Source organism: Pogona vitticeps, chromosome 1 (assembly GCF_051106095.1).
Source record: "Pogona vitticeps strain Pit_001003342236 chromosome 1, PviZW2.1, whole genome shotgun sequence".
Lineage (NCBI taxonomy): Eukaryota > Metazoa > Chordata > Lepidosauria > Squamata > Agamidae > Pogona > Pogona vitticeps.
Window position 1 is genome coordinate 32,603,539 of NC_135783.1, and position 19,982 is coordinate 32,623,520.

The window sequence follows — 19,982 nt, forward strand, 5'->3', positions numbered from 1 at the left end:
ACTTCAGGATTAGTGTTTGAAAAGAAATTCCTCCTTTTCATTACAACATTCATCTGTGTATGTGTGTGTGTGTGTGTGTGTGTGTGTGTGTGTGTGTGCACGTGTGCGCGCACACACACTCACACACACACACAAATTTTAGCCACTTTGTTCTAATACAATCAAATCATAGGATTTTCTACAACATAGGTGAGGGTTTCAACAAAATTTAGATATTTGCATATAGAATGCCTGACAGAAAATAAATCCCTCATAACTGAATGAATGACTTCAAAAGGTTAATATTTAAAAAGCACCTGCTTAATCATATGAGAATGAAGGAATGCCACCACTTACAGATCAGTGTAAAAACCTCTTTTCTGTATTTCCTTGCAGGCTAAATATTTACAGCCTAGGTTAGAAATTTAGCTTGAACAATCTGATGGAGCAAGCATTGAGGGAGAATAGCAAACTTTTTAAGTGTGAAAGAACATTAGAGCTGAGCTTCACTTACTCTGGAGCTTTAAAATGTTTTAGAATAAAAGGGAAAGTTCTACCAAGTGAAATGGCCCTGTAAAACAAGAGTTTGTGAGAAGGCACAATATTTAATTTAATGACCTGATCCATTTAAAAAAGAGGATACAAAGGAAAGTTAAAGATTTGAAAGAAAGGGTGTGGGGTATTCTTGGAAGAGGAAGAATAATTAAAATACTGGTGTGCTTGTTTCCCAGAAACAACATGCACAGTTCATGGCAAAACAGCTGACAGTTTCAGCCGCTACCAAGGAAACTTGCCTGTCCTTCTTTACAGCTGAGAGGTTAGAGCATGATGTGGCAGCTGATTTAAATACATAATCATAACTTCATTAGCAAGATCAGATTTCTTCATAAAGATCAGTAGTGCCAATAATATAGTTCACTGGCAGAGATAAAGTCACAACTGGCCAAGCTGAAAGACTGATACATGCCTAGAAAAATCATATAAGTGTATATGCATCAGCAGACGCTGCAAAAGAAGGCAAGGGGGCTGGCCAGACTACCTGACTGATTGATTGGTGAAGAAGATTCAGCCGACTGCTCTTCTGGCCGTCCCCCCACTATTCACTGCAGGTGAATCAAGCAAACGCTGCCTGAGACAGTGCCTCTCTGTGCTAAAGTGTTCCCTTGGCATCACACAGGTCAAGAGATGAGAGTAGTGAGTGTTCAACAGAACGTCCCTGCTAACTTTCTTTTATGTGCCTCTGGACAAATTGGTAACTTGGGCCTTTGGCTACTTGTGGAACGATGTGTTTTTATGGAAGGAGAATAATGGGGGTGGGGAGCCAGGGAGCAGCTGTCAGAATTGTTCAGGGAATGGGAAGATAAACTGGGGCAAGAAGCTTCTGCCTGATGTAAGAGGGGAGGGCAAGAAGGCACTGGCTGCCCCTAAGTTGTCCCCATATTTAAATTGTTTGGATAGCTTGGTGGCAGGACTGGAGCTGGTTAAAGGAATCACATAACCCTTTTGTTACAGCAGCTCCACTGGCAGCCAATATGTTTCTGGGCTGAATCCAAGGTGTTGGTTATAACGCATAAAGCCTTAAATAGCTTGGATCCAAGCCAAGGTTTCCTCTAAGTTGGGCATGGCCAACTCTGCCTCCTTCCACACAGCTCTTTTCCTCCTCCACACAGTGATTGCGTTCAACCCCTTTGGTTCCAGTCAGAACAGAACCCTGCGCACTGGGGGGGAGGAAAGCAGAATTGCATGTGCACGCAGGGGTGAGGCAGAGCGCCACCTAGCAGGACTGAAAATTAGAGGGTACATTTGTCCAAGCTATCTCAAAGACTGTGGTTCCCTTTATGAGCCTGCTCGGGTGTTAGGATCATCAGGAGAGACCATTCTCTCAGACCCACCACCTTCACAGATGTGTTTGGTGGGGACACAGGAGAGGGCCTTCCCTGTTGCTGAATCCAGATGCTGGAACTCCCTTCCGCAGGAAGCTAATCCAGCCCCATCTTTACTGTCCTTCCACAAGCAGGTGAAGAGCTTTATCTTCAGGTAAGCTTTCCCTTAGTGACTGGCTGCCTGAGTGAGGATTTTAAATGAAATGTTATACCTTACTAATTTGAATGTGTTTTGGTGTTGCTTTTGTTTACTGTTTTAGTATGGTATTTCTCTCCTCCTTTTAGTATTTGTATACTCAATGATTTTCACTTTAAATACTGTTTTTAATGATATAAGTTGCCTTGTGTCTTTTTAAAGATGAAAGGCAGCGTGAAAATATTTTAAATAAATAAATAATAGGTAAAGGTAACAGTAAAGGTTCCCCTTGACAATTTTTGTCCAGTTGTGTTCGACTCTAGGGGGCGGTGCTCATCCCCGTTTCCAAGCCATAGAGCCAGTGCGACTTAGACACGGAACGCTGTTACCTTCCCACCGAAGTGGTCCCTATTTATCTACTTGCATTTGCATGCTTTCGAACCATTAGGTTGGCGGGAGCTGGGACAAGCGACGGGAGCTCACTCCGTCACGTGGATTCGATCTTACGACTGCTTGGTCTTCTGACCCTGCAGCACAGGCTTCTGCGGTTTAGCCCGCAGCACCACCACGTCCCTTAAAATAATAGGTAGTGAAACAAATTAAAGGCTCGGATGCCCCATGACTGATAATGGAAATGTTCTTAATATTTTACTGCAAAATTATGAAGACTTCATTGTCAGTCAAAGAAAGAAAAAAATGACTGTTATGTTGCATTTCTACAGCATCTGACATCTAATCTTGTGTACCAGTTTGGGAGTTGTGAGAAGCATTGGCCTAAGCCCTGAGAGGCTCCTTTTCAATTAGCTGCAATAATTCCTTTTGCGCACCCATAAAATTCCAACAACATTCTGGTCATTTTGTTCATACTTACTACTTGTTAACATTAATGAATAGTTAAAGGAATACAATTTTTTTTTTAGAACTTCAAGAAATTATATATCAGTTGATTACTTTGCCCATGAATGACGGGTCAGAAAAATGTGATCTTTATCCAGGGAAGTCCCTAACTCTCACAAATACTATGTTGGGAGGGCATTCTTCCTCACCCTTACTGACAGATGATATCTGTTTTCACCTGTGAGTTTGCATTTAAGAGCCAGTGAAGCTCAGCAACAATATATACTGGCTCAAATGAGCTGAAAATTGCATTTGATTTGAATTTCAGTGGAGGGGAGAATGCCTACTAAGAAAGCAACTCTCCTTCTTACCAATTCCTAGTTCAGAGCAACTATTTTAACCAGCTACTTTAAGACCCAGTGTTTGATACTGAGAAAAGAGCATTGCTGGAAAGCAGCCAGTCTATCTTAAAATAAATGTCTAATTGTCAGGATCAGACAAAGCTGATTCTACTTTTATGCATATCAGGAACTACATTTTCAGGTGTTCAATGGGAAAAATCTCTTTAAATAAAGGAGATATTTCTTCCTAATCTGAAGAGGAACAAAAAATAAGTACTAGGACCTTAAGAAAATTTGCTATATTAACAAATGAGATGGAATTTTGCTAAAACAGGACAATGAACCCATATAGATCCAAATTAATTATATCCTGGTTATATTATATAGAGGATGAGTCAGAGAATTGTCTGCAATTTCTGATTGTTTTTCAGTACCGTATTTGCCGGCGTACAAGACTGGTCGTATAAGATGACCCCCCCCCCAACATTTCCACTCAAAATATAGAGTGGACGGCTCTGCTGTGGGGCTGGCGGCTGCCCAGGGCTCTACCTGGGCCCACCCTGGAAGTTTATGGCCGGCGAGGAGGAGGGCGAGGAGGAGGGGAAGCTCTGGTGGTGGGCTCTGGCCGCTAAGGCATGGCTGGCTCTGCTTCCCTCCCTCTGTCTGGATCGACCGCCTGCCTGGCCACCTGCCTTCCTCCCCGGTCGGCGCGGCCCCACATCACTCACTCAACGGCGGTGGCGGCTCCTTCCTGGCCCAACTGAAGTGCACCCGCCGTATAAGATGACCCCCCCACTTGGAGTCATGTATTTGGGGCCAAAAAAGTCATCTTATATGCCAGCAAATACGGTATTTCACAGCTTTCTATTTTCAACATGAAAACTGGTTTAATTATATTTAAAGACATAAATGCTTCATTTAATTTTAAAAATATTTTTATATTATAAAGCACCTTGCATCCTGGTTTCTGGGAGAAAGGCAGGATATTAATCAAATAAATAAAACAGTAAACGTATTACACAGTATCTGTGCTTGCCTATCTGTGAAAGCTGTGAAACCTTGAGAGTTTCAGATATTCATAACCTATGAATTCACACAGATGGATATCTCTGTGCCTACGCAGATGTTATTGGGAACATTCCAAAGCTTTGACCTCTCTTCCACAGCAATTATACCACTCCTTCTAATGGTTGTCCTTCAGTTCCCTCTGTCGGATGCCACAACGTAAGTGGATGTAGTGTGACAGACAGAGGGGAGGTTGGGTGGATTATGTGTACTCACAGATGACCATCTGAAGCACTGTTGCAGGTAAAGAACCTCTCCTTCATGGTCTCTGTGATTCACACGCATGAGTGACATGTGTGTGAATTTACCAGCTAATTTACCAGCTGGTGGAATGACACACAAGCATAGAAGACTGCACCACATGACTCAATGAAAGATTCAGTTTGGCTCTAACATCCAACCTATAATGGTCTGCAAAAGTCATAGGTTGGAACCAAGCTACAGACTTGTAAATGTCTTGTAACTGGACTCCTTTCAAAAATGCAGTTGATGCTACTATGGTCCAAATGTCCCTGTAAGGTAGTAGGTGAAGGGCATTTGGCTAATTCATAAGACAATGAGATTGCTTTCACTACCCATTTAGATAGCCTCAGAGATGACACTTTTTCACCTTTTTGGTTTCTCTGATAAAAACAAATAGTCTGTTAGTCTAAAAGAACTTGTTATATCTACACAGAATTCAAGGGTGTACCTGACATCCAGTGTGCAAAGTTTCTTTTACAGAGAAGACACAGGTGTTGGAAAAAATATAGGCAATACTGAGTTTGTTTGTACGAATATTTGACAGTACTTTACGTAAAAATGAAATGTCCATAAATAAGATCACCTTGTATTCATTAAATTAGAAGTAAGGATTGTCACAACACAGTGTAGCTAACTCATGTTCATGTCTAGCTACTGTTATGGCTACCAAAAATACAGTTTTGTAGGTCAGAAGGCTCATTAATAGATTTTGAAAATTCTTTAAATCTCCTCAGTTTATAATAATAACACTTCCTAGATTATCTTTTCCTAGACACCTTAGTACCTTTGCTATTGAGGAAGAATTCTCCACAATATTAGTTTTCACATCAGGGTGACAGATCTGATCATTGTGACATAGGATATCTGAAGTGACAGGCAATCTCAGACTGACCACTGCCATTAGTAGGAGGGTGAAGAACCACAATTGTTGTGGCCACCAAAGGGTTATTAGTATTGTATCTTTCCCCTCTTGCTTGACTTTCACAATTGTTCAATGAATTAATGGAAATGTCTATTGACACAAGGTAAGCATGTCTCTTGATACACCACCCTCAGAAGAAAGTTTTATTTATTTATTTATTTATTTATTTATTTATTTATTTATTTATTTATTTATTTATTTATTTATTTATATGCCACCTTTCTCCTTGAAACGGACCCAAGACAGCTTACAACAATGAAAGACAATATTTAAAGTTTAAAACAGTAAGTCTCTAACAGTGGTTAACATAATTAAAAAGTGATATTCAAAAATTATGAACAATGAAGAAGGAGGAAACTTAATAGGCAATATTAAAGCAAAGATCAATACGTATACAATTTTAAAAAAATAAATGTCACTCTGAGAGGAAAACACAAGTAGTACGAACAATCCAGTCAACGCAGTAATACATAACACTCTATCTAAAAGTCACACACAAGTAGCTGGTTATTGAGGGAAGGCTGATCTGAAGAGAAAGGTCTTTGCCTCCTTGTGGAAGGATAGTAAAGATGGGCCCAACCTGGCCTCCTGTGGGAGGGAGTTCCAAAGTCTAGGAGCAGCAGCAGAGAAGGCTCTCTCCCGTGTCCCCATCAGTCACACCTGTGAAGGTGGCAGGACTGAGAGAAAGCACTCTCCTGATTATTTTAACACCCAAGCTGGCTCATAATGGGAGAGATTATGTGGGATAGCATGGGCCCAAGTCATTTAGGCCTTTATGGGTTAAAACCAGCACTTTAAATTGTGCCTGGTAACTGATTGGCAGCCAGTGGAGCTGCAGTAACAACACATGTGTTCCCTGTAATCAGCCCCAGTCAACAATCTGGCTGCTGTATTTTGAATCCACTGAGGTTTAGAAATAAGAGAGCCATAGAGTGGGTTCTACCTTGTTGGTTTATATAATACATCACGGTGGAATTGTCTGTTATCACCTGTACTATTTTTCCCATCATCATTAGTTCAAAAGCTTTTAAGGCTTTGATAACAGCCAGCATTTCCATACACTGAGTCCTCTCTTGCAAAGACCAAAAGTGCATGAATTTTCTTTCCTTGGCAATAAGCTTCCCAGCCTGTGATGCTGGTGTCTTGTCATTACCACTACAGATCCTTGAGGAGATTTGAACAGCATGCTCATCGCTAGATTGCTTCATACTGCCACCATCACAGCTGAAAGGCCAGTTCTGCTCTTACTTGAAGCCCCCTCTGAATGCCATTTTCGTATTGTCAAAAAGAGTCAAAAATCATGGTTGCTTATTGGTTGTGGCAAATTCTGCAACTGGGAAGTGCCCAAATAGTAGACGCTTTAGCGGTCTACCCCCATTGTCACTGCAATGCCTCACGGGCTGCTCTGACCACAACAAACACCACAGCAAGAAAGCAGGCAGCCCATTTTTGAGACTAGGCCACTGGTCAGCTTTGAGAGTCACACCAGCTATTTTCCTGTTGTAGCAATGTTAGAATGGCGAAAGCATGCAGCTCTCCAAAGTCCCCTGGTTCGAAGTATCTTGCTTTAATAGAAGCTAATAACAAGTTGGAGCTGGTATAACTCAGTGGGTTGGAGTCCTATCTTTGGATCTAAGAGACAGCAGTTTGAATCTCTCTGCTGTTCCTCCAAGGAGATGGGCCAGCTGAGATCACTAGATGATGTGTACATGATGGAGTTACATGCCATGTTATCTGCGCAATCTTGGGCAACCTGCCCAATTCCAAGATTGTCACCAAAAGGAGGGTCTAATAAACCACTTCTGAGTACTTTATACCTCAAAAACCCTGGAAGGGTTACTATAAATCAGAAGTGACTTAATGGCACATAAGTATTTCAAGTTGTGTAGTTCAGTGGGTTGAAATGGCTGACTGCAGAATCATGGATTTGGCATTCAAATCCCTATTGTGTCTCCTAGATGATCAAACAATTGAAACCACATGGAATATGTATGGTTGATACAGCTACATGTTTTGACACGAGCACGGCATTGGGTAAACTGCACCATTCCAGAGGGCCAGTGGAAAAGAGGAATAAATAAATAATTTCTGAGTACTTTATAGTAGAAAACCACTGTAGGTTCACAACAAGTTGGAATTGACCTGATGACACATGATTATTATTAACAAGAAAGGTGTTATGGGTGTTTTTGGGATGGCTGTGCAGACTGTCTGTGACCTGGAGTAAAGGTGAACACTAGGACAGGAGCGTTACATCGAAGTGTTGAACTTAAGGATCATAGACGTTGCAAGTGATAGTGATCTGAAATGTACACTTTTTAACACTGGACTAGTACAGCATTTTGCCATTTCCCATTTCTGTCAATTTCAAGTAAGCATATTATATTGCTCATAAAAACAGAAAGACAAGTCCAACAGACAATTTGTGTTCTTCCAGAGAGTAGAAGTGAAACTTACAAAGACAGTCCTCAGCAAAAATGAATAGCCCATTTACAGAGTGACTGTCCACTCCAAGGTAAGGCTTGCAAACTTATTCATGCAAGGCAAAGATTCCTGCAGCATGCACTACATTTTTTTCAAGTTAACTTTGTTTACTGTGGCAACTAAAGACTGGTTTGCATAACAACAAAAGGAGCACCAACATTTGGCAGGCATGTCACACCTATCTAGGGCTTGCTGTTCAAACAGTGAGTGTCAGTATAATAGTATGCATTAATGTATGCATATATTTATATTTTAGAAAAGAAGAAGCTACAAATTGCAATCTCCTCCATGCAGTCCAGAACTCTTAAACTATTTTTTTTTAAAACTTTCTTATACTATTCCAATAATTCCTCTGTTTGCTGTCGGCCTAAAGCACAGGCAGAACTCCAGCTTCTTTCCTACTGGATTTGGGCTGAAAAGCAAGTAAACAGCCCTTGGCTACATCAAAAGCTAAAGAGAAAAGGGCCTTTACAGTAAAGAACAGGGTTGTTCAGAGTAGAATCAACAAAATGATCAAATTTCAGCAATATTTGTCCATTTTGGAAAGAACCAAGATAACAGATCATGCGTTAGAGACTTACTTGATTGGCCATTTAAAACCCTACCTCTAAAATGCTATCATTTGCCTCTCTTTTTTAACAGAAGGTGTGAGGTCAAACATGCATGTCTGAACTCAAAATGTCCATCTCTGGTTGGCACTGTGTTATAGCACATGGATGATGATTTATAAAGAGCTCTCAGTTGTATGAGACAGATTGTAATTAACAGCTTTCCTCTTTCTTAAATATAAAAATATGCAGAAATGAAATCAGATCTGCTAAGTGCTGTGAATGTACAAAACATGGATGAGATCATCTGCAACTGACAGTAGCCTACAGAACAGAATAAATATAGGGATGGGTAGTTGACAGTGGCGGAAAGGCAGGGCATTTACTCAATAAGCACCTATTTTCAGAATTTCCTGGGAGCTAGCTTGGACTTAGAGCTATCAATTATTTAAAAGAAGTAACAGGATGCTTCCTTTGTTGAGGCAAATCTGCAAGCAGACCCCAAGAGAGAATAAAAAATGAATTAGGCAGAATTTATTAGTGTGCTGGAAGACAGCAGAGATTTAGCCACGGAGTCTGACCATGGGTTTGAAAAACAGTATATACCTGCCCATGAAAGATAATTTCTATTTCACCTTCCACCCATTTCTTTCCATATGCATTCCCTCCCCTTTTTTCTTTTAAACAGGGCATAACAATGAAAGATACATCCATCATGCTTTAAACTACTTCTTTTAAAAAAAAAAACTAGGGTTGATATATTGTCTTCATTTAAATTACAAATATACTAATCTGCAGCACTGTTTACCAAGCAGCATATTAAATGAAAGATGCAAAAAAATCGCATCACTCACATTTTAAAAATGACTTTAGACTCAGGGACACATAAAAACAGGCAAATGGGTATTGCAGACTTGGCTGGTATATTGCAGTCCTAGAGCATGAGACTCAGTTACTGTATTTTTCTGCTTAGAACATTACTATTCTGGTGGTCAAAATAAAGAGAGCCAAAATTAGTGTAAGACCTAACTTTTGGCAGTCCATCACTGCTAAGAGTTTATATAATACAATGCCTGATACCCATAGCTGGCAAAGCAAACATTTCAACTCCTGAACTGGGATTAAAGGAGTGTGTCTTATTCTACAATAACATATTGGGATTTTAAAAAAACATATTTTGCAAAAGGAACCAGATCTTAGTTTCTATAGCATTTTCTTTTCAGTCTACTGTAGTTGCCATGCTAGTATACATCTTTAACTTTATCTAAAGTAACAATTTCTTACAGAAAAAAGGTTCTGTTGTCATTCTAGGAAAACCATATTTTAGTGTATGGGAAACAGCATATTTCCCATAGAGCAAATAAGAAGTATATACATGCCTATTCCCATGACATATTGTACAGTGGTATGTGTAACCATGTCTTCCTTTTCAGGTGACAGCCCTAGGACATTATTGCCAATTTTTAGAAAGTGCTTTCAGAAATAGCATCTGGCATTTTGGCAAAACAGCACTAAGCAGATTTAAAATTTGCCCAGGTCTGCCTTATGATCAGATTGCAGATGGAGTGCCTTGGCTGGTTCTATCTTTTCGGATGCCACCCTCCTTCAAAATACCTTGTTATACAAAATTGTTGTCAGGATGGTCTCAGAATATGAGAAGTATAAAACAGATATGAGACTACCATTTTATTTTACTAAACACTGATAGCAAACATAAAGTGAATGTCCTGGCTAAATCTCATGTCTCAAAATTGTTCACAACTAGGTCATTAAATATCTGATTGGGTGTGATACATTGGCATTAGTGAATAATCCCAGTCTTTATAGAGCTTAAAATAGCCACATGATTAACAAAGAGCTATGCGTTGACAATTAAAAACTTGCATACTTAAATTTCATACATTAGACAGAAAAAAAAGATGTTTCCAGTAATTTTTCTGAATGTTTCTCTAGATTATGGTATGGATGCATATGGAGAGCACATAGAGAACATATGAAAAGTCACACTGGATTGGACTAAAGGCTACTCTAGTCTAGCACTCTTTTCATAAATTGGCCGATCAGTTGTCTTTGAAAAGCTTGTCAGTAGGATACAAATGCAATTTCATCCTCCATCTCAGAGCCTGGAAATAATGTGTTAATTTTAACATGCTAACTTTAATTCTTTACTTTTTGTCAAACAGATATAGATATCTCAAGTTAATACTTCTTCCTGCTCATTAAAATCATTAGTTACATTGTATCATATACAGAAGACACTCTGTAAATGACCAGGGATTCTAGAAGTTGTACATCAAGGACACCAGACACCATAGCCAGCATAGATGATGCTGGAAGTTGCAGTCCAAGGACATCTGAGGTCCAAACTATAGTTTGTTGAGGCTGGTTTTGCTCCAAATGCAAACTACTAAAATAATGTCTCAGACTAAATTTTGTATGGGGAGATTGGAAGCTAGTAGTTTTTTTGTTGAGTAACTGGCCCACCGACAGAAAAGCTTTGTCCTGTTTAGATTTTTTTTTTTTGTAGCATTTTATATATTTTCCTTTCATATGCTGGCTTGTTAAGCACTTTAACTTGTCCTGAGTAGCGAGGATACAGTGAGACAACTACTAGAATGCATAATGTGCATAACTAAGGTTAAGACCTGATCTTGAAAATAGATAGTGGTTTTTAATTCTTGTGAATGAAATAACAACTGCGCCTTGATAAGATCTGCATAACTGAACAAACTGTTCTTCAGTAACAAGGAGCAAGATTGCAGCCTGAAGGCTGGTTCCAAAGGACTGTTTATACCCTCTGTTTTGAACAAATCTTCTTTCTTGGTTTCCCTTCAGAAGTGACCCATACAAAACTTGTCACTATGTCATCTGATCTTCCTAAAAACTCAAAGGCCACTTGCCAATTTGGCATATAAGGTACATCACTTATGTGCCACAGTATTCCTATACTACCTTGTCCCATTGTCCTCCAGTTTTCCTTTGAAACTGCCTCAATCTGTTCTTTCTAAACTCAATGAAGTCATGAAAGTGAAACCTTCAGAACACTGGGTGCAAACATATATACTTTCAGATTTCAGTGTAAACAATGCAAAGATTTCATGTGGCCTGGAAATCTTGTCTACCACAACATTTGTACATTCCTCCTTATGTATCTGTTAGGTTACATGTGGTTATGTGGCAGGGATGTTTGACAGGACATGCAACACCACAATTGCAGGAAGACATGAGAATTGAAAGAGGAGGAATTATAAGTTATGGATAGAGATGGAGGTATTCGTATTTGTATATGAATACCAGTACTCCCACACAGGTGGCGATAACGAGGGACTGGTCCCTTGGGGCCAGACTGTCCTTTCACAATTCCAACGCTGCTGCCGTCTCTGTGATCCTTCCTATCACTCCAGAGCTCGTGATCAGCTTGCAACTCCTGGCAGAAGGCAGGACAACAAGCCTCCCTGCCAGGTCAAATACTGGCTCGCCAATTGAGAACTCCGGAGTGATAGGAAGGATTGTGCAGCCGGCGGCAGCAACAGAATTGTGAGTGGATGATCTGGCCCTAGGGTGTCGGACCCTTGTTATTGCCACTTGTGCGGGAGTATTTGTATACAAATATGAATTATGGAATTACCTTAAATGCTGATTTTATTGGAATAAAATGCTGATTTATTGATGTATTCTTCAGGGAATTAACTGCATCCCCATTATTCTGTGCCCCATTATTCTGGCTGAGGATGACTGCTCAAAACACGTGATAGAGTCTTTGCTTGGAGGCCTTGCAGTCTCTAGTGTAGATGCAAGAAAAGGAAGATTTTCCCTTTTCTCTAGTGTAGATGCAAGATCAGGGTATATAAGCATGAGTCATGTATATAATATAACCAAAATCTATGTTTCAATGAGGATGAAAGTAGAGAATGATTTGCTTAGAACATGGATGTGGAGTCTTTTCATGTTTAAGGGCCCACGTTTCTTTGTTTAACTCTTAGCAAGACTATTCATGCATCTATTCCTGGAACCACAGCATTCGAATTCTACATTCTGGTGTTTTTGTAAAGAAACACAAGAAAACCATATTGCAAGTTATGAGTTTTTGTAATACAAGATGTTGTTACTCAGGGGTAAACTCAGAAACTGTTTAAGTGAAAATGGTGGTGATCATTGTATTTAATGCTTTTTATTTACTATTAGAAGGACTACTAAATCATTTCCCATTTTGCTTATTTAGGAGTAGATACATTTCCCCTGGAACACAGATGATTTTGCAAGTGTCAATACTGGTGTTACTATTTAGAGTACCATAACCAAGGTTTTCAGCAATATTGGTAAAGTTAAGCTTACACAGCATTTCTAGCTGTAATAGCTTTATATAGAAATATTGCTATAAACACAATTTGCAACATGGAACATAAACACAAATTTGGTGGACCTAATAAATCACTGCTGAGAAATATGCTGCCAAAGTATCAATTATGTACTAGAACACAATGGAGCTACATATATATATTTACATTTTCTATTTCTGAACTGCCATTTGAAGCTTTAAAAAAAAGCCTATTGATCCAGAATGGCTTGTGATAACACTTCTGCCACTTGGCTGAGCCATTTTTAGCTATTGCTTATTTGAAAATCTAAATGTGGATCCAGATGATGCAACTCCCCCCCTTCCCCACCCCCATTTAGAAGATGAAAGGTGGCTCTGATATCACAAGTTGGTCAGGTTTCAAGTTATTTCTTTAGATATCAACAAAAGTCCTCCATTTAATAATATGATTGCTGGGTACACCGACACAGTCTTGTAATTTTGACAGGTTGGTATCAAACCAATATTATGGCTCCAGTTTCCATCATTTCATAACATTATGGTAGACTACATCACAGTGCTTTTTTCTTGGACCATACTTAATGATGGGAAGGGGGTGTTGTACCACCAGGTTGTTTTCTATTTGTGGCAACCCTCATACTTTTAAAAATGTCTGTCAGATGTGTAAGAAGTAGGTTATCATTGCCACCCCCATCGGGTTTTCATGTCTGATCTCAAATCTGAACCCAGATCTCCTGGCACTTTATTCACTGCACCACACTGGCTCTTGCTAAAATATACAGGAAGCAAATAAATTACGTTACAGATTCTCCACCTATGTCTTCACTCTTTCTACAATCTTCAGTTATTAGTTTTGGAGAGAGATTAAGAACTGTGGGTTGTAACATCTAAGGAAACTTTCCTGAGCAAACTAATTGAAATTGATAGGACCTCTGCAAGAACACATCTTCCTAATCTCTTATGCTCTTGCATATATTTTATTCACTTAAATTGGGGGTTATGCAAGATTCAATCCAGACCCCTGAAAACTTCACCCCTAACAATAAACCTCATTCTTCACTTTAAGACTAGGAATATGCACGATGCTTAATGTGCAAAGACATAGCATCAACTTAATGTACAAAGATATAGCATCAACTTTACATGTGGAAGCTCATTGCTCATTAAAAAGGTGTTAAAATGTGAGTTTATAAAATAAGTACTTCTATTCCTACCTCACTGAACATTACAAAACACACACTGTTGTCCCCCTTCACCTTTCACTTATAGGAAGAATGGCTACAAATACAACAGCCGGCAAAAATAATCAGTAGAGCTGAATTACTGACATGATTGGCTGATTATTTAATCAGAACTGGGGGGGGGGCTCCCCCTCCCTTGCATCTCATTAGGGTTTTAGTGGCAAAAGGCATCAAGCAATTAATCAGGAAACTTTCAGGCCCAGAAAATCTTCCTCTGAAAAGCCTACACACTCTCTACAGATAATCCTTCTGATCAGGCATTCAGAACTCCGATGACAGGAAGCTCAACTTGCTGTGGTCTATTTGTGTTTGCTCTGAAATTCAAGGTACTGTGTTTAGTTGCTAGGGGCCCTCATAACTAATTGCCAGTATCGCAAAGGATTGCATAGAGGGTAAGCAGCAGCCACACAAGGCCATGCTTTATAATAAATATTCTTTTGATAAATGAGCAATTTGGTCATGGTCAGGGATCTTAGAGTGGTTCTGAACTTTATCATCTCTGATCCTTCAAGAGAACTTTGCTTTGAGAGGAGGAGGAGGATGGGGTCAATGTGAATTCTTTAGTACCTTTGAAGATCACTGTGAGTGTTTCCACCAGGATTTTTTTTTGTTGCATCATTAACGGGAACCTTCAATTATTTCACAAGAAGAAAGCAAAATATATGCAAAGACTGGACAAGGGGCAGAAAGCACCTTTTAAGCATTAAGAGAAACAAAAGCATAATTTATATTCAAAATAGGATCCTGCCATTAAATGCACTAGTTGCATGGATGCACATTTTTCTGCATTTCTATTTCTATAGCCCAAATTCTTCCTGCTTTATTCTTGTTTAGAAACGTCGTGATCCTATGTACAACTATGAAGCTGTAAAGTCAGCAGGATCTTATCAGCCTAGCTAGGCACAGAACTGTAGCCAGAAGCAGCACACTTTTAAGCATAGCTGCTTGTGCAGGGGTGATGGGGAATAAACAATAAACCATTGTGAACAACTCTTAAATTATTGAGACTAATTTCTTTTCTAAAATAACCTCTCCGGAGTTTTGATTACATACTTGACAATTTATCTTCACAATTATCTGTGCATGTTTGTTAGTATATTCACACATACATGCACACATTATTTACGGAGTTTCATATGATCTAGCAGAAATCAGGAAATGATGAATAGGCCGATTACAGTTTCCCTGACAGCAGGGTGCAATGGCAGCTAGGGTGACCAGGAGATGTCCTGGTTCCTCCTTGTGGAAAAGGTATTCAGTGCACGTAATAATTATCCATCCATCTCATTCACACTAAAGGCATTGGCAATGCAATTTTAGGCTGATAATCAAGACCATATGACAAAACCCAAGGCCATTAGGGACCAATTTCGAGTATTCTCTGCAAGACAATGATTTTCGAACTGCACTTACATATGCTGCATACTTACCTCTGCACGACTGCACCTGCTCTCATTTATGTAACACCCTCATTTCAAGGTTTTTCCCCTTGTAATGCAAAAAAGAAAAGTTTGAAAGCTTTCCTGTATTCTTCATGGGAAAAATCCCATGTAATGTATCAATTATATAAAAATGTTAAACTATGATATTCTAATATATAGAACATAATCAAACACATGTGTTGCCTTTTTACTGTCATTATTATAGCACTATATTTATTGAGTTGATGTTGTGAAAAGTGAGGAACTTCTAATGGTGTACATATTGTGAGCTTTGCCCTTTTTTGCTTCTTTTAAAAAGCTAGTTGCACTAGTACACTGGTTTCCAAACATGTTTTGAGTCACACACCCCTTTTATAATAGCCAAGTAACCTGCAATCCTTCCCACTGAATTTGCATAAAAATACATTTTTAATGGGATAAAGCCATCTCTTCTTGGAAAGTAGAAGCTTATTTCTCCCCCAAAGGGCCTGTTTCTCATACATACACATACATGCCAACTTTAATATCCAGCTCCAAAAGGTCAAGGAAGAAATTATTTCACAGAGACTACAACACATATAAATTGACCTGTGACATCCAGAAAACACTTTGCAATCCACTTGCGGGCCATGACCCCCAAGTTGGGAAATATTGCAGTAGTTAAGACTGAATGTGCGGTGTACATATGCACATCCATGCGCATGAATGCCTGTATTTTTGTGGTTAAGTTAGAACTTCATTTTACTGCACTTGTTGTGATGTGCTTTATAATTTTCAGCATTTCATTTTAAAAAGGATGATGAAGTTATAGTATATAATTCCTATATATGCCTCTTCTCAGGAATATAGTTTGCTCGACACTCCCACCATTAGTAGCTTCATGGGGGCTAGCTGAGCCCTCCAGTTCTCATTTAAACTCCTTTGCATTTCTATGCCGGGCCTGGAACTGGGGTGTCACTACCAAGAAGGCTGTTATACCGTGTTTCTCCGATAATAAGACACTGTCTTATTATCTTTTGGGGGAAAGAAAAGGGCAAAGGGCTTATTTTCGGGGGAGGGCTTATTTTAATGACCCGTCATTAAAATAAGCCCTCCCCCAAAAATGCGATCTGAAGAGAAACCAGAGCATTTTCCCCCGAAAGCTGGCGACAGCCGCACCAGCAGCAGCGGCGTTGGCGGCGGCGGCGGCTACTTGGGCTCGGCCAGGGAGGAGACGGAGGCTGGGGAAAGGCAGCGGCTGAGAAGAACTGGGCTTCTCCTTCCTGCTTTCCTGCTTGGCTCCTCTCGCTTTCTGGCTCTCTGCGAAGCCCTCACCGCTGGGGAAGCGAAACGAGGAGGAAGGGGAGCCAAAAAGGTGGGCTTTGCTGGGAAGGGGGAAAACAGCGAGCGAGCGTGCCCACTCGGCTTGCAGGCGATGCTCCTCGCTTTGCTGCCTTGGTCGCCTCCTCCCCTCCGCCTTGAAGCTTTTGTTCTCCTCCTCTCTGGTCCGGGGGCAGGAGCGCCCACGCGGCGCCCGCGGGGCTCGTGCCTCTCTCTCCCTCGCGCGCCGGGCAGGGGAGTTCCAGGTGGAGGAGGAGCTCGCGCGGCTGTTGGCTCCCGGGATCCCGTTTGGCGCGCCCTGAGACGAAAGCACTGCCATGAAGGGCGAAGCTCTGCTTTCTCCCTACTGCATTCTGCTCTGCTGAAGGGATGTTTTTTCGCGCCCTCGGTAAGCTTACCCAGGGCGCGAGTAGGGTAATAGGGCTTATTTTCGGGGGAGGGCTTACTTTAGAGGAATCCTACAAATTAAGGGGAGGGCTTACTTTCGGGATAGGTCTTATTATCGGAGAAACACGGTAGTTCCTATGATGGTGCATAGAGGGAATGGAGGGTTCCCCCTATCTTCTGATAACCCATTAATGCACCTCTGTCCAATTTTTGGTTGACTATTGCTACCAGGCAATTGATTACAAATATAACAACCTTACATTGAGAAGTGACGTAAATCAAGAACCAGTACAATGTCGTAGATTGAGTGTCAGACAAGGACTCAGGAAACTTGGTTTCAAATCCCCACTTCGACACTAATATTCACTTGGGAGAGTGGTAATGATAACCCACAACTTGAATGTCTCATACACCTTGAAAGACTTATAAGGTCACCATAACCCAAGCCATCTTAATGGCATGTAACAAAAATAGAATATATACTGTATTCAGTTCAGGCACTCTATTTGTATTTTAAAGAATATATGAAGAGGGGAAGCACAGTAGCCCTGCCACCTCTGCCCCGCTTCTGGTGCTCTCCTCATGTGGACAGCAACTTTCTAAGTAGGAAAGGCTCCATTGTATAGGGAGCAGAGTTTCCTTTCTGCTCTCCATTCTGTTCAGAACTCTGCCCACTATTCTAAATTTTTCTGCAGGCTAAATGAGAGAAATAGAAATGCATAGAAGAGGGCAGAAATAGCACACATCCCCTCCTCATAGGTTTACAAAAACCCACAAATGAAATGCCTGGATAATGCTATTGTGTTTACCCTACCCAGCTATGAACAAAGCTGCCAGCGACTGAAATACCACTGTGTCACTAATTCACTCTTACGCAAGCTAGGAGTGGTTATTTTCAGCCTACCCATCTATAACTTGGGATTAATAACAACAAATCGTTAGACTGATGATGCAGTGTACAAATCTCCAGTCTTCTGGATTGACTGTAGCAGACTTATTACACTGAGTTTAAACTTCTATTTTATCTCACCTTATATTGAGTTTTATCTTAATTTTTAAATACAGATGCCATTTGCTAGAGTAACTAGAACAAACCTTATTATGCATGTGTAGGACTTGATCACCAGTCATCCACTTAGATCAGCCACTTTCCCACTCCCTGGTGAAATTTGAAAGCTATGCAAAAATACATGAATGTGGCATGAATATCAGATCTTACTGTACATACAGTATGGGGAAATGGGTAAAAGTAAATGGGAACAAATAACAAGAGATGAAAAGACATAACCCTATGACCACAATTATTAGCTGAGGTGGAATTTCATCCTCTATACATTTCTTTGTACTACTACTCATCAGGTTTCCTAGAATGCATAGTATGATGCTACAGGTAAGCACACAGTTCTCTATAACTCACAGTATCACACCACAGGTGAAAAAAGCTTATACATGCAGCTTCCTCCTCTGCCACTATCTGTTCCAATCTGATGTTTTAACAATATTCATTTCTTCAAAAACCCTCCAGTTTATGAATGTGGAATATTGTGCTTTTGTACCCACAATGCAAAAATCAGGAAAAAGAATGCCAAGCTTTACATAGCAAAGGGCAGCCTGAATGTTGACAACACCAACGGTAGCAGTCAAGATGGTCTTCGGCAGCGTTCCCCAACCTTTTTAACACTGCAGACTGGTTGGGGAAGGCGGGACACCCCCCCTGCTATCGCATGCATGCGTCAAGATGTGGGCACTCGCTCACGCAAAGGGGCGGGGGTTGCTCACATGCTCGCGCAAAGGGGCAAAGGGGTGGGGGTGCTTGTGTGGGCATGCGCGTACTTGCATGCATGTGCGGAGGGGCTCTGCGTGGGAGATCAGTCTCCGCAACCCAGTCTGGTCCGGGTTGGGGAACGCTGGTCTACGAGATATCCTCTGTGCTCACTACCATTCACAAAGTGACACCAGACAGACAATACTGTAATCCCAAACCAGGCAGACTTCTCGCCCAAACACAAAGCAATTGTCAAGACTGCTTTTCAATAAGTATGAATGGTAGTGAGCAGAAAACAAAGCAGAAAATTGTAATTTTACAGTTTAAATGAGTGAGGTGCTGAGTATCTCTATTTTTAAAAATATCTTTTTAAATATTTTCACAGGAAAGATTTAAAAATGTTTGGACATGAAGGAGTTAAATGTTTTCTTTCACAGTCATAGTATGGTGTTGTGAGTAGCAGGGTCAAAAGTTCAGTCAGATTAAAATGTTGACAGGTTATAAAAGAAAGCCCAGAAACTCATAGATAATCTTGCTCTAAAGTCATTACTTTGAAACTGTCAATTGGAGCCACTAAAGACTGAATTAAAATTTTAAAAAAGTGGTAGACAGGGACCATTTTCTTTCCAGGCATTCAAATTTGGTCTTAACAATGTATTTGATCTGTTTTAAATTGGGTGGAGCTCCAGATTGCTTGCTTCTGCACAGGGTAAAACAGTGCTTTTAAAAAGAAAAAAATCATAACTCCAAAACCCTTTGACTAAACATCCCCAAATGTGGCATATAACAAGAGCAGACTCTCTGCTGTGGCTGTGTCAAATCTGGTGCTTATCCAAGGTCCAGTTTCATAGTTACAATTTTTTGTTTGCATAACCCCGGTTTTTTGTTAGCTTACAGAATGCTGAATCCGGCTGCCACACAATATCTACTGCTGCATGCTTGTGCAGCAATAATTTTGCCTTATTTCAAACTGGATTTGTCCACCATTTGAGCTGAACCAAAATGAAATAACTAGATTGGACCAGAATAGAACAAGTGAAATCTTTTCGATATTTAGGCTTATTGTTTCGTTACAAATTAAACTGGTCTTAC

The 19,982-nt window shown here is 40.3% G+C and overlaps 1 protein-coding gene and 1 long non-coding RNA gene across 8 annotated transcripts in view; both read right to left on the reverse strand.

Annotated features, from left to right (window-relative positions):
* The window catches only part of ESRRG (estrogen related receptor gamma), a 611,234-nt gene that overhangs the window by 453,782 nt on the left and 137,470 nt on the right, over positions 1-19,982 (reverse strand). The gene's annotated exons all lie outside the window — the stretch shown is intronic.
* LOC144585785 (uncharacterized) overlaps positions 17,333-19,982 on the reverse strand; it is a 44,743-nt gene continuing 42,093 nt past the window's right edge. Inside the window, exon 2 of the long non-coding RNA XR_013540338.1 lies at positions 17,333-18,301. This is a non-coding gene — a long non-coding RNA (uncharacterized LOC144585785). The remainder of the gene's footprint in view (positions 18,302-19,982) is intronic.